At 49.9% G+C, this 15,031-nt stretch overlaps 1 protein-coding gene across 6 annotated transcripts in view; it reads right to left on the bottom strand.

Annotated features, from left to right (window-relative positions):
• Positions 1 to 15,031, bottom strand: part of HTR2C (5-hydroxytryptamine receptor 2C) — a 391,327-nt gene that overhangs the window by 103,094 nt on the left and 273,202 nt on the right. For 5 of the 6 annotated variants that reach the window (XM_025205085.1, XM_025205083.1, XM_025205084.1 and 2 more), the window contains one exon: positions 10,348 to 10,458. The exons of the other annotated variant lie outside the window; for it this stretch is intronic. The gene's annotated coding sequence lies outside the window, so the exon portion shown is untranslated. The remainder of the gene's footprint in view (positions 1 to 10,347; positions 10,459 to 15,031) is intronic. 6 annotated transcript variants of the gene reach the window in all.

Here is a 15,031-nt window from a genome sequence, read left to right as displayed (position 1 = left end):
AAGGATGCTGTCTGGAGCACCTCTCCCACCAGCTGATGCTCCCAAAACGCTGGCTTCTCTCCAGCTTTCCTTGGCCCAACAAGACAGAGATGACTCGCAGGGATCCTGGTTTTCTCCGATTTAAAAAAAAAAATCCCCAATTTTTGGCTTAAAAAATGTAATCCTAAATCCCCATTTTTCCATGATTAAAATGAAACACCACTATATATGCATCTATATATTAGTAGTGTTTCATTTAAATCACGGAAAAATGTGGATTTGGGGTTTTGTTTTTTGTTTTTTTTTTTTAATAAAAAAGTAACTGGGGATTTTTTTAAATCAGAGAAAACCAGGATCCTTGTAAGATGAGGAACCTTTCCATTCTGCAGAATAATCTTCTATTTTGGTATGTATTTTTAAGCATGGCAAATACTGGATTCTGGATGACAATGGTGATAAGTGCACGTGCGAGAGCAAGGCAAAAATTTTGACTGATTATTTTACTCCCCCATAATCATGTAAGAACGTAGCAGGAACTCTGAGTTTTTGTAGTACGACATTGTAAAATGCAGCGGTATAATCACAGTTTGCACCGAGCACACCGGAGCGTGCACACTCCACACGCAGCATTTTTGTATTATAAAGTGCCAAAAAATAATTCTTTCCCATGCTCAATAAGATATGCAAAATACATCTTACAGAAAGTTGCAAAAGGCTAACTGCTGATAATTATCACCCCTGGATAATAAGTCATTATTACCCATCGCCTTGGAGTGATGAATTAACTAGCTTCCACGGTAGCTAATTTAGAACGGGTTATGTATGGTGGAATGAGAGTTTTTTTGTTACAAATCAGCTTTAATCAGAGTTGGCCTTACAGGAAGAGAAAAGCTGAGCCTAAATGAAACGAAAAGGCAGCACACAGAAACCTGAGAAAAGGCGCTCTCTGTGCTTACAGCGCAGCAACCTGTGGCGCCCACCAGCACAGGCTGCAGCAAGCTTCACAACGTCACGTCTCTGCACGGCAAGACTGTCATCTGCAGTTACCCAGCTCTGATTTACAAAGGATGTGAACGCTCATGACTGTGCCATAAATCAACTATTATTTGTGCAAGGCTGCAGGAAACTTCCTCCACTGGCCGCCTGTCTGGTCCCTCCAGGAACAACCACAGTCAGAAACTCATCGCTGACCTCAAAACCCAGCCGCGTTGATGCCTTCATCTAACGCTGCAAGCGCAGCCATAAGCGAGGAGCCCCCGGGGTGCTTGCATGCATCTTCTGCTGAAGTCACCGGGAGCAGCGTGCGTGCTCTCGAGGACAGACCCATTCGTGCAAACGAGCTGCTGCTATTCAGGCAGCGTCTGCAGCAGCTATTTGCTCCCTTCCCTAAGCCAGCGACGTTTCATCTTTAACAGACACAGCTTCACCCAGATCTTCCTGTACCTGCTACAGGCCTGCTGGCCCCAAACTTGCAGGAGAGCAATCCTGTCCCACCCAGGCAGGTGTGCAGTTGTTTCAGGATGGCACCTGCACAGCCCGCCGACTTCACCAGCGCAGAATCACGGCTGCAAAATGAGATCCACGGGTGTCGAGATGGCGAGCCCCAGCCACCTCTTTTCGTAGAATCACAGACAAGGAGGGTGGGAGGGAGCTCAGGAGGTCACATCCAGTCCAGCCCCCTGCTCCAAGCAGGACCAGCCCCAACTGCATCATCCCGGCCAAGGCTTTGTCTACCCCGGTCTTCAAAACCTCCAAGGATGGAGACTCCACCGCCTCTCTGGGTGACCTGCTCCACTTTGCTACCCTCCTAATGAGAAGTTTTTCCTAATATCCAACCTGTTTCTCTTGCTGCAGGTGGAGCCCATTGCTCCTTGTTCATCATCTGCCCCCACTGAGAACAGCCCAGCTCCATCCTCTGTGCAGCCCCCCGGCAGGGAGGTGAAGGCTGCTATTCAGTCCCCCTCGGTCTTCCCTTCTCCAGACTCAATCAGCCCAGGTCCCTCAGCCTCTCCTCACCAGTCCTGTCCCCCAACCCCCTACGTGATCCCCAGTCACGATCTCCATCCCTACAATCGAGCCGAGAGAGAGGGCGGGAGCAACCCCGTGCTCCCTGGCTGTGACCTTTTCAGTGCTGGACGGCTCTGCGCTGACGGCCTTGCTGAGCCGAGGAGGAGGAGGAGGGTGCACTTTGGAGAGACGACCGAGGCAGAATACTAACGACCTTGTAGCTCCTGTTGGTGAGTCAACGCAAAGTCCACGGCCTTTCACCAGTGATCCTGAATGCGGCACATTGATATCGCTCGGTATGACCCCAGTCACAGGCGGAAGAGCCGAATGGGACCCTGCGTATTGGATGACCTTCCCTTGCAGGACAGTCTCTTCCCCAGCTCTCCGCTCCTTCCAGACCATCCGCACGTTGAATTTGAAGAGCGTTTCTCTACAAAGCAGAGCAGGCCTGAGCAATCGGTTAAGATGGCTGATAGGAAACAAGCTCCTTTTTCAAATACGTTTCTTGCTTTGTTCTCAAAGCCTTTTCCTACAGCAGAAATGAAGCAGCATCCTGCTGGATGATTACAATAACTATTATTTAATAAGATATATTTATACCCACTCTAGGTTGTGATGAAAATGTTAGGAAATTAGGGCGATGCATTTATTTGAGGATAAGTGCAGATTACTAAATGAACACAGGTAGCGGGCAATAAATTAAATTATTCTGCCTTGTGCAGTCTGCTTCCATTCTCTCTAATATGTTGCTGCTTTTATTAAAAGATTTTATTAACTTTATACCCTTCAGCATCACATCTTGAGACAAAATTACACTCAAGACAGCTGTTTCCCAACTCCCACCAGTCCAATAGACACCAGGGCCTGCTGGATTGAGGTGTACCTTGCGTCTGTATGGTTTTGAAGGCTGGTAAGGATGGATAGCGGTGGTAAAAGTCAGGATTAGCGATGCTGTGCTGAGCTGATGCCGATTTGGGTGGGGTTGTTCACAGGGAAAGCTGCTACTTGATGGGGACTCAGCAGAACGGACTCCACCTCAACCGACGTACTGCTCTGGGACTTGCCGGGCAAACAGGGGTTGAGCTCTTGAGGATAAATATCAGGGGTCTGATTCTGATCCTGCTTGCCGTGGTGCACAAGCAAGTCTGCTAGCGGCAGCGGAAGTGCAACCGTCCAGAAGTGTCTGAACAATATTTAAAAGCAAACCCCGTAATGCAAGTCGCAGCCACTTAGGATCCCCTTTGTCTGGTCGCATCTGAACCTCTGCAGCTGGATAAGAGGCGAAGCGATGCCTTGAGAGGGGATGATAAGGGGCTTACAGAAATCTCATTTTACGGTGTATTTTCTTAAATGTTATTTTATTTTCAAAAGCATTTGAAATTAAACACATTATTTAATCTAATTGCTGCCCCAAAGGCAAGGGTAAAAACATATTAACTGAATCTTTATATTTCACTGCAGGTAGCTACTAGTAAATTAAGCAACTCAGTTAATTAAATGCATTAAAGTACAGAGCGCTGGCTGGAATTAAGTATGGCAGATATCAGATTTGGGATGAAAACTTCAGTTTTGGCCATCACTAGAACAACACTTATCATAGCACCTGTAGGAAAAGGACCAGTTTAATTCAGTGCTTAAACGACCGGTCGAGCTTCCAGTCTGCGGTAACCGCGACGGTCTGGACTCGCACCGCGCCCCGGGAGCTCTTAGCTCACCTGTCACACTGCAACACTCATTTTAAATGCTATCAAAGGAAGTTTTGAAACAAAAGACTCGTTTTGAATTGGAAAGGTAAAACGCCGCGTTTCAAATACGTCGCCGTGAAACGTTTCGACCTGCTGGAACTTTCCTGGTGCGGTTTATTTTTACACCTCGATAGAAACAATTCAGTAAACACCAAAAAAAAAAATGGTTTCCACTAAAAAAGTTTGCTCCACCCTTGTCACGGGACAGGCCTTCCATCAATAGGACCATCCATCTTTTCTAGGAAATAATAACTTCATAAATCACGGTGCTGCTAGCATTGTGAACCTCCTCGGCGGCGCGCTGCCCTCCTTGCAGGAGAGATTTCTGCAGAAGAAGTGAGAGGGCGACTATGAAATGCATGAGCTTTTCTGACTAGCTCGCCAACCACTTGAGTGCAAAACACCCTAATCCTCTGCCAAAGGGACAAGGCAGGCCAGCAAGGGCTCTCCACACGAGGACGAGCTCTCAGGGCAGACAGGCTCTGAAGGAGGGAGCAAGTGAGGGACAGCAGGTCCATGCTCGCTGCCAGGCAAACGGCTCCGAAGAGAGCAAAGCCCGCAGTCAGACATCCCTCTCCAACGTCCAGGCGCTGGGCCAGGCGCCGGCGTCCGCCTGGGAGATGTCCAGTGACACTTCCAACTCGTTGCTTCAGGAATTGAGCCCCGATCTGGGAAAGGCTGAGCACGCTGCCGACTCAAAATCAAGCCCGCGTAACACACAGGCCTTCACTCCCTCTTCGTTCTGTCCAGCGTCACGCACAGGTGGTGCTCTCGTCAGCTGTAATACATCCGCGGTCAAACCATCTAAAGAGACTGGGTTACATGCCTTGCTATTACTAATTCACTTCTATTTTGCCTGGAAACCATGCTTTTCTGTCACCAGGAGTCAGGACAACACGCCAAACTTGATGCCATGCTGCAGCTGCAAGGCAGCAGATAACACGCATCGACATGCTAACAGCATGCAAAACCTGGTACAGAGAGAGCCCGAGGCAAGTCGCACGGAGAACAGGAACGAGCTGTTCACAACTGGGCAATATCTCTATTCACCGCAGTTGACTGAGTCCACCCGATAGCAACCCACCCTTCCTCACTGGCTTGGGAAAGGCCAGAGGAAAACTCCCACTATTTTCCGGTGGTCCCAGCCGGCAACTCGGAGATCAGTTACAGAACGGTGGTGACTTCCAGCGGGGGCAGGCACCCACGCGACACGGTCTTTCCTGGGTTCAGAAGAGAAGGGTTTTGCAGGACGAGACTGAAGTGAGCCAGCAAATGCACAGGGGGAAGCTGCAGTCTGTCCTTCGAGGCCTTCCCTGTGAAGAGTCCCCACAAGTGTTTCCGAAGGTGGTCCTCAACCAGCTCTTGCTGCGAGCCCAGGCCGGAGGCTGAGTGGATTCAATCTTCGCAGGTTAGTTTAAACTGCATAGATTGAACCAGTAAGTAAGTGAACAGACATCCACTTCCGACTCCTGAATGCAGACGCAGGCCTGGCCTGGGCAGACGCTACAGCCCACCTCCCTGCACTGCTGGAGCAGACAGCTTGGATCTGCAGCGGATCTGGGACAAAGTGCAATAAACTGATTTAACCTAAATCACTTCAGTCTGACACTACATCCATCCAGGTTTATCCAAAACTGGTTTCGGCCATTTCGAAAGCGGTTTATGTGCACTGAACTTCTGTTGTGTTACAGATCTGAACCGGTTTCCAATCACTTATACCGGTTGTTGTGTAACCTCTGTCCTTAGCCACGGTGGTTAGCACAGGTGTTGTGTTTGGTTTGTATTCACTCTAACCACGTGACTTGTGGCAAACGAGGCAGGCAGAGCCTTTGCTATGGATTCCTCCAAACACACAACAGCCAGGACCAAATTTTGCAAGGAAATTTGAAACTGTTTTTAATAACTCTAGTGCCAGCGTATCCTTCTTCACCATCATCACCCCACTCGCGTCACTGCCCTGGGGCGTGCTGTCCAGAACCAGGCTGGGAGCAGCATCAGCATCTAGCAGGGCTAGGGACAGAGGTCCAAGACAAGCCAGCAATGGGAGCCATCTGGATTCAACAGGCACTTTTTCAATGCAAGAAAATCAACTGCAGTCTAATGCTCTATTTTTTTTAGTGCATCATTTCACATCTATATTTGAAGCCAGAAATAGGCCCTAATAGAATAATGTATGGATTAAGTCATCAAACAAAGCGCTGATGTCTCTCTGGAGCAGGTAGCAGCAAGGCAGCAGCTGTTTCTAGGAGCAATTTTGTTTTAAGTGGTGAAGCTGGCAGGCACGAAGTTAACATTTAGCTACCTGCTGCAGTTGTGGCCCTCAGTAACAGGAGGTGCGGAGTCAGCAGCCATGTTTCTATCCAAAGGAGATGGAAGGAACAGAACTTCTGCCTTTAAATTCATCATTTAATATACTTGACACAACCCTTCTGTTCATAATCTATATCCACATGAAAAAACTGCAAGCTACCCCAAACCTCAGGGTGCTTCAATAGTTTCCGAACAGTCAGGAGGAACTTGTTGACAACAGCAGCAATTATTTAAATCTGTTAGTGCTCTCAGGCATGAACAGCTTGGCATCAAATCCAGATGGAGGTGGCTTTTCTATGGCTTTGTCTTTCCCCCGTGGACGTCAGGGCAGCCTGCAGCACAGTCACCTCTGCTAACCCTGCTGTAGGCAGAGCAAGCGTGTACACGGCCACATTGGTCTCACCTAATCCAGCCGGCCTCTTGCTGGGGGGAGAGAAGACGCTGCTCCCATCCCAGCGGGGATGACACCAGCGCGTGGGCCAGGATGATGCGTCTCTGAAGACAGCGTCTCTGGAAGCAGCATGATAATCGCTGCGTGGAGCAAGCAGGGTTAATCATGTCCCAGCCAGCACACAGCCAGGGACCAGTGCTGGGGGGAACCAGCCCTCAGCTTCAGACCAGGACTTTTCTCCTGACAGCAAGACAAAGCCACAGTTGTTACTGGGATCAACCAAAGGAATAAACCCTCCTTGGGGCAATGTACTGTGATACTTTCATGCCCAAAAGCACTTTCCCAGAGGGGTTACAACTCTTTAGGCACAACCACAACAGTGGATTTCTTATGGAAACGCCTGGCTTCTTTCAACCCACAAACCTCAACTATTAAAATCTGTACAGACTACCCTTGCCACCCAGGGTTTTTCTTTAGGACGGCAGGAATATTATATCTAGTTTCTCCCAAGTAATTCTGGTCTCTTGGGTGCCTGTACACACCACGGGTTTTAATCCTCATTAAAATAAAGAGGTTTATAAAATTTAAACTTATTTTGGAGTGTCGCATCTGTGTTTGCATGCACTAGGTTTTTGAACAAATTAAGCTTTGGAGCATCGTGTCAGTGTTTACATGCACTAGGTTTTTGAATGAATTAAGCCTGGTCTCCAGCCCACACTGCAAGAGAGGACGGTCCAGCACTACCCCTCGCCCCAGCCCAGGGCCCCTCACCCTGTACCCTGTGCCCCATGCCCATGCTGCAGGAAGCCAGCAAACCGCACAAGATTAAAAAAAAAAGCGGAAGCCATTCGAAAACAAAAGCAATTAGAAGGGGTGAACTACAAAAAAGTCGCAGCCATCTGGTGGACAAAAAGGCTCATTACACATCTTTGAGTACCTTTGTGTTTGCATACAACGAATCCATGGATGCCATGCTTTAATTCCCAGTGAGGCAAACTAAACTACGTCCAAGGAGATTTACTTTAATGCACAAGAAAGACTGTTAAAGCATCTGAAAATCCTGCTCGTGCAAACAGACATGCAATTGCAGCTCATGAAAGGGCAAAAAACGTGGCATGTACAAAGGCCCTGACAGAAGAGGAAAAGCGAGTGTTCTCCATAAAGGGGACTTACATTAACAGCCTCCAATCCCCACTGCTTCTGTCCGGGAGCAAACGTATTTCAAAGTCCCACTGGGATTTGTCAGGTTATTAGCTCAGCCCCTAGGAGCTTTTCAAGGCTTCTCTGCCCCCAGGAGAGCACCTGCCTTTGCATGGCAGGCATCAGCTCCTTCTCCTGCCAGAGCTGGCTTTCAAGGACACGGCTCCAGGGTGACCTGAAAGCATCTACCCAGGTTCAGCGTGTCTTTGCTTTTTAGGCTGCAGGTGCACACGGGAGCTGTGGGCCATCCGCGCCTGTTGCTCCCGAGTCTTTCTAGCACCAAGGTGTGGTCAGTAGGACAGGCACAGCCCTCGCTGACAGAAACACCAGATGTGCTTTGCAAGGTGATGGGGAACCAGAGCGAGAACTGCAAGTGCAGCCTGGGTAATAAGCACCTGATTTCCATGGCTCCTTTGCCCCCAGTGAGACCCTGAAGTCTTCGTCCCTTCAGTTCCCTTCCCCTGCACTGTTATCGGCTTCCAGCAGCAGGAGATGGGGAGAGCCAGGGCTGCCCTCTCTGCTGCTGCTGCTGGGAGCGCAGCCCTGGTTCTCCCCTGGCTCTCGCTGCTGGCTTCGAAACTTTCAAAACGTTTCAACATTTTTGAAATGTTCAAGTAGCCTTGTTTTGTTTCGAGGCTGTTTTGATGCCCTTCATTTCGATTCAATCTCGCTGTTTCGAGCTCGAAATTAGTCAAAACATTGTCGAATCGAAACAACCGGAGAAATTTCACACAGCCCTAATTCCCAGGTGCACCCCTGAGTCTTCACTATTTACTCTGTAAAAACCAACTGGCCAGATAACAAAAACTAATCCATTTGCAAATGGATTCTTGCTCACTTCATTCCTACGTCCTAATCCCCTGAGGGCAGGACCCTGAGCCTGTACCGTGCCCAGGGCAAGGGGACCCTGACTTCAGCTGGGGCTCCCTGTACTGCTGTAACCCAAACAAGAGCTTCCAGCTGTGCTAGAGCCCAGATGGGCAGAGCAAACCAGGATGTCCTAGGAGCAGTGAATCATGGGATTCATGCAAGTAGTTATCCAGGGACCCAGGAGGTCCCCTCTCACCCTACGATTCTGTGATAGCACAAGTCACAGGCCCCCTCCCCACATTCATGTCATCTCAACCCTGGAACAAACACCAAAGGAAAAGGACACCGTGCCACCCGGTTTTTTTCCTGTGCAGTAAGATGAAACACGCTCCAGCCTGGAAGGAAAGATAAACTCCAGGTGCACTCATGCTGGGAAATGCATCTTCAAGGACTTTTAAAGCTATTTTTCATTCACTGAAAGAACAAAGAAAGGAATGCAAAGAAATACCGGAGAGCACATATGGCCTAAAAAGGAGCTTTAAGTGAGGCTAGGAAAACAGACTGGAAAACATGGACACGAGTTGTCTTCCTGGCCAGGGCAGGAGGGGCTGAGCCCGGACCTGACCAAGCAAAGCAAGGGGCTCAGCACCTTTGTCTCCAGAGCTGGGCCATACAGGCAGTCATGGACTTGCATCCTCTTGTGCTGCACCCTGCCCAGTTGTGTGTGCTGGGCTCCTGCCAGGCACAGCCGGCCTGAAAATCCCCTTTGGAGGGAGACGTTCCCCCTCTTGCCTGCAGCTGGAAGGATCACTAGTCTCAAGCAGGATTTACTTTTCCTGGTAAATGTAGGGGGTCACTGCACGTTCTCCCTATACCCATTTCCCCAACTGCTCTGGTCCCTGCTCTTGACCTGTACACACTCCCAGGACATCAAATGGCCCCCAGCAAAGCCAGAGGCAGGATGAGCAAGACTTGCAGAGGCAGCAAGGCAGGGGGAGAGAAACCTGTGCAGACCTCAAAGGATCCCGTCCTTCGCGTCCCCCAATACATCCATCCCCAGGGAAAGACCTGGACAGTGGCAGTCTCCAGCAAAGCAGGTCATCGACCTGCAGCACATGCCTAAGGCAAAGTGAGATGAGAGGACGTGCTGACAAGGCTCATTCACCTCCCTGCATTAGCTCTGGAAGAAGAAATGCTGCTTATAATGGGACACTGCCACGGGTGCCATCACGATGAAATATTTTGAATGCCCAGGTTGACACTTTTCCAGAGTGGAAAAGTGCAGAGATCTGTGTCCTGCAATGATTACTAAGTTCAGTTCTTCTGCACCTTCTCTAAACGAGCAGCCCTGGCTGCTATACAATGCAGAGCATCTCTCTGAAGTCTCACGATGTACTACCCAGCTGCAATGGATGCAGATCTCTGACTGAGCGAACACACGTTATGTGGGCAAGTACAAGTCCATTTAAAACCCTAAGAGGCGTGCAGGATACCGGGGTGAATGCGAAGTTGCAAGATATACAGAATAATGAAGGCAATGACATCTTTACTTTAGGAAATGTTCCTAGCCAATTTCTACCCAGCTCCCCGCTCTGAATATGCTTACGAGCAAACCAGCCGCAGCGACTCGGACCTGCAGGGTCCCAAGCAAGCCACAAAATCACGCTGCAGTCCCGATACGCGGGGGCAAGGCTGCTGCTCGAGACCCAGAGAGGCTGTCGTCCTTAAAAAAGGCACGTTTCCCCTTCCACGGGCAGTGACAGACAGGCAGGATTAGCTCTCTGCTGCAGATTTCTCATTGCTGTCTGTGTGTCTGGTGCTTCTTGACCTGGCTCTAGTGACTGGGGGTCTGTGCGGGAGCGTGGCCCGTGGGCTTGGGGAAGGAGGAACTACCCAGCGACTTACTGTCTCGCTAACACGGCGTCAGCGGTCTCTTTTCGGCAGCACTCTCCCTCTGTGCAGGGCATGCAGCGGGGTCGTGCACGAGGAGATGGAGAAAAATACCAGCAGGGGGGCCTTAAAGAAAAGAGAGAGAGAGAAAAAAAAAAGCTGAAAAATGTTTCCCTCTATTCAGGACGAGATGAATCTGTGGTTTCTATACGGGGCATTTCAAGCAGTCTCCGCCTCTCTCCCAGTCCAGGAAGCTAGCTTACCAAGATAACAGGTCACTGGACCAGACAATCTTGTCAGATGTGGCTCATTCAGCATTTGCTGTAGTTTAAATACACAGCAAACAGACACAGATGGAGGCATTAACCTGTAGGACACCCATCGCACCGCTCAACCCTTCGCCTGGAGAGATTTATTAGCAGAAAGACTGGCTCGAGGAAGCGGCCCCGTTCTGAGCCCTCCTGCACTTGGCTGTTTACTGTGTTTTACGGCCAAATAATTAATGAATCACTTTCTTCACTCGGTTAAACCGGCGCAAGGCTGCGTGGAGCTGCTCCTCCAGCGTGACACCGGTGTAACGGAGATGAGCTCTTAGCCCGCACGCTCAACCCGGCTGCACTCTGCTTCGAGAGCTCAGCCCTGCCCGCTGGAAGTGGCAACTCTCATCATTAAATGGATTTACACAGTAAATTATTGCCAGGGAGCAGCAGCATGGTTTTGTGCGGCAATACGGATCGTTATTGCTAGCTGTTGCAGCTCCTAGGGAAACGGGGGCTTTGATTCGGAAAGCCAGTGCTGCCCGACACAACGCTACGCTGCGCCGCACGGGGCGGTGGAGTAAATAGCGCGACTCGCTGCTCTGCAGAAACGACGTTTGAAGGATCATCAAAAACTAATAGAAGCAGAGGAAAGAAAACACTGACCAGGCAAAGCCAGTGTTTGAGGAGCGGAGGTGAGTGTCTCTCGGTGGGATGAGAGGTGGCTGAAGCTGTTCTGCATTAAGTCTGCTGCAGCCTGCCACGTCTCGAGTTTCCTTCTCAATTACTCGTGCTGAGCTTTGTGTACAGCATAGCTAAACACAAGGAGCACGAACACGTGTATGTAAGAGTAAAAGATAAAAGTGACTGAGACCTTTTAGTCCTTTTCTTCCCCAGATCTCCATGCTTTTTAACAAAGAAGGTAAGTGCCCGCAGGCTGGGTTGTAGCTGGAGGGACACATGCCCCTTCCCTGCTCTGCAGGCCAGGTTCTTGAGCTACACTACATTTCCCATGATGCACCACACAGGCTTGGCTAGATGCACCGCCACAGTGCATCTTGGGAGCTGTAGTTGGCTAGGGAAGAGCATTAAGCCCTTTAAGTACGGCCCCCACAACTACGCTAGGGCGTTTCCTAACCACTACGTTTAGTTTTTCAGCCAAAAGACTGAGCTTTCCCACTGACAGCGTCTTGCGGGGAGGCATATTTGTGACTACCTGTATTGTTTTATATAGCTTGCAATACCCTCTGGGAATGCTAGCCCAGACCAAATTTGAGTCTGCGAACCACCACGGCACCTGGGCAACTCTGGGAGCTCAGGCAAAGCACACGGTTACAGAACGACCCACCCAACGAGGGTCTGACCGTGTCTAGGAGACCTAGCCTAGGCTTTCAAAAGGCCTGGCCACCCACGGCCATCACAGCACTGTCCGTGTCCCTTGTTGGACACGAGACCCTTCCAAGAGGAAACCAAACCAAACCCGGTCTGTCCCACGCAGATCTCTGACCCTGGAAACAGATGTGCCAGAGCCTCCAGCAACTCTGCTACACCGCAGTCTCAAGCTGCAGCAAGGGAGGTTGAGGTTGGATATTAGGAAAAACTCTCTCCCTAGGAGGATGGTGAAGCACTGGGACAGGCTCCCCAGAGAGGTGATGCAGTCTCCATCCCTGGGAGGTGTTGAAGCCCCGGGCAGACAAAGCCTTGGCTGGGATGATGCAGTTGGGGCTGGTCCTGCTTGGAGCAGGGGTTGGACTGGATGTGACCTCCCGAGCTCCCTTCAACCCTCATTTTCTGTGATCCTGTAACTCCATAAAGTTGCTATCGATTTTAGGTGGTAAGCCTCACTCAGCACAGTAATAGGTAGCAGCATAAAACCCTGTGACAGAAATGAATCAACACTGGCTTATGGATAGAAAACGGACCGCGTTGGTCACACCGAGGGCAGAAATAACAGGTTTTGACCTCTCAGGGCTGCAGTTTCCAAGATGACTAAACCAGCTGGTGACAAGCAGTTCAGAGATGCGGGGAATTCACAATGATTGAGACAGGTGAGATTTATGAACTAATAAGGTAGAGCACACAGTAAAGCCAGGAATAAAATGTTAAGAGATCAGAAAAAAAACTAGAACACATATTGTACTCCGATATGAGACGTGCAATGCACAAACAGACAAGAAATGTGATCTAAAGCCATTCACACAGTGTTTAGTAGCAATATAAAACAAAGGCAGAAAAGGTTTGAAGTCTATATAGAGCTACTGATACGGAGGAGAAAAAAAAAAAATCAATGGAAGTTATTTTGGCAAGTGATGAGACTCTCATAGAAAATCTTTGTGAAATCCTGGGTTTCATTTCATGAACATTTGGTAGCAAAACTGACCAAATGTGAAATACCACGTGTGACACTGCCAAGAGGCTTGGCGCCCAGGTCTGCTGAACGGCAGAGATTGGGGTAATTTGCTCATGTTAACATTTCTTAAAATGCAAAGCACCGCGAAGGACCGCACCGGGTCTGAACGATTTAGAGACGCTGCGGATCCCGGGGTCTAGCTTACGAATCACGTGTAGGTGCTTGCACACCTAACAGTGCTAATAGCGCCCGGCACCTTTGAAAAGACCTCGTGGTACCTCGGTGCCTCGGCACCCGGGTTGAGGAGAATCGCGACCCTCGGTCCCCGGGGAGCGTTGCTCCTTCCTGATGGCACAGAGCTGCCCAACGGGTTCAGGTGCAGGCCGCGATGGCTCTTGGAGGCACCGATTCCTTTACACCAGTGGTTTTCAACCTGTGGTCTGCAGACCCCGGGGGGTCCACAGATTATGTCTAAGGGGCCCCTGAAAGATGATTAGGATCCATCAACCGTTTGTGAATACCGACACTTCCAATTCAAAGGGGTCCGCACCTCCATTCGAAATTTTTTCGGGGCCCACAAATGAGAAAAGGTTGAAAAGCACTGTATTGCAAAAATACGGTGGTCTGGGACCGGGCTCCTCTACTGAAAACACTCTGGGGCCTGCTTCTCTTTAAGCTTAAGGATAGCTCTGCTGCAAACAACAGGACTAGCCGCGCGCCGAGATCAGGCCCACCAGCGCTGGCACAACCAGGGCCCTAGGCACGGTCCAGTAAAGGGCAGGAGGCCTACAGGTCGTCGCGGCGGTGCCCGAGTCCCAGGAACGGCGTAGCCTCCTTCCACGGTGACGGCCGAACCACCAGCCACAGCATCAGGACCCCTCTCCTTGCTCTCTTCCCTTATTTTGATCCGTGCCTTATTTCTTTAGGGATCCCCGCTCTCTCTGCCTAGCGTGCATCAGACAGCGAGAGCAGCAGCCGTTCCTGGAAAGCAGTCTTTTTAGGATCAACTTTAAAAAAAATGGTTTTCCTTCCACCAAAGCCCATTTGCGTTTGGAGTCCCAGCAGCACGTGCAACGTCCGACGATTACTCCTCGGATGCAGTAACTCCGCAGCTAATTCCTGCCTGGTCTCTTAACTGGACTCGGCAGTGGAATTATCAGCCGACGACAGCAGTTTCCTCGTTCAAAGTCTAACGCACGATGAAAGTTTCAACAAATTCTATAAATATTTAAATGAAATATAATCTGCATCTGCTTAGCGATCTGCATTAAGAATTAAACTGCCGTTCTCATAAAATCTGTAGACGGTCAAAGCGTGTGCACTCGCGGCTAATGTTGGGGCATCGACATTTATGTCGAATGGATCAGTGTGCTTTTTGCAGTCTGCTGTCCAGGCAGAGCTCGGCACTGCGGTCGACTCCCCGTCCGGAGGGAGACGCCGATTTAGCAGCTCAGACTCGTGTTCAGAAAAACCTGGCTTCAGACTATCGCACAAACTGCCTTTCCCAGTTTCTTTTATCTTTATTCCTACTTTAAGTCTATTTTTTTTCCATACGTTTGCTCCGTAGATAAGATACTCGAGTTTATGAGTCAGCCTCCTTCGGATTTCTTCCAAATTTCACTGAAGAGACTTGCAAAGCATCAGCCCGCTTTAAAAGCAAAGCTGTCCGTGCCAGCTCCACGTGACTCGTTCGGAAAACTGGGCTGCCACGTGTTTGAAGACGAGTATTTGCCTCCTTCGTGAGGGCAAGATCTTTAAATGCTGCCGGTTGACTCCTCTGGTGCCGTGCAAACACAACACAGCAGAGGAATAATACGTCGGCCTGTGCACGCGGCATACTCTTACCCACACCATGGGTGCCTCTGCACTGCCACATCCGCAGCGCCTGGAGAGTTACCCCACGTGGCTGTCCGACTGCCCGAGAAGCTGAGCAAATACCCAGGTAACTTGTCCACGCTGAGCTCCCTGTTCCCGCAGCGGTTTTGTAAAACAAGATCTACATCAGACATATGCTGCAGCATAAATGGAGTAGAAATACCCTAAGACCGAGTGACATGTCGCTGCACATCCACACCCCGTTCACTCACAACCA

The sequence above is a fragment of the Alligator sinensis genome, unplaced genomic scaffold (assembly GCF_000455745.1).
Source record: "Alligator sinensis unplaced genomic scaffold, ASM45574v1 scaffold1059_1, whole genome shotgun sequence".
Taxonomy (NCBI): domain Eukaryota; kingdom Metazoa; phylum Chordata; order Crocodylia; family Alligatoridae; genus Alligator; species Alligator sinensis.
The sequence above is the reverse complement of the archived record's forward strand: the minus strand, read 5'-3'. Positions and strand labels throughout refer to the sequence as shown.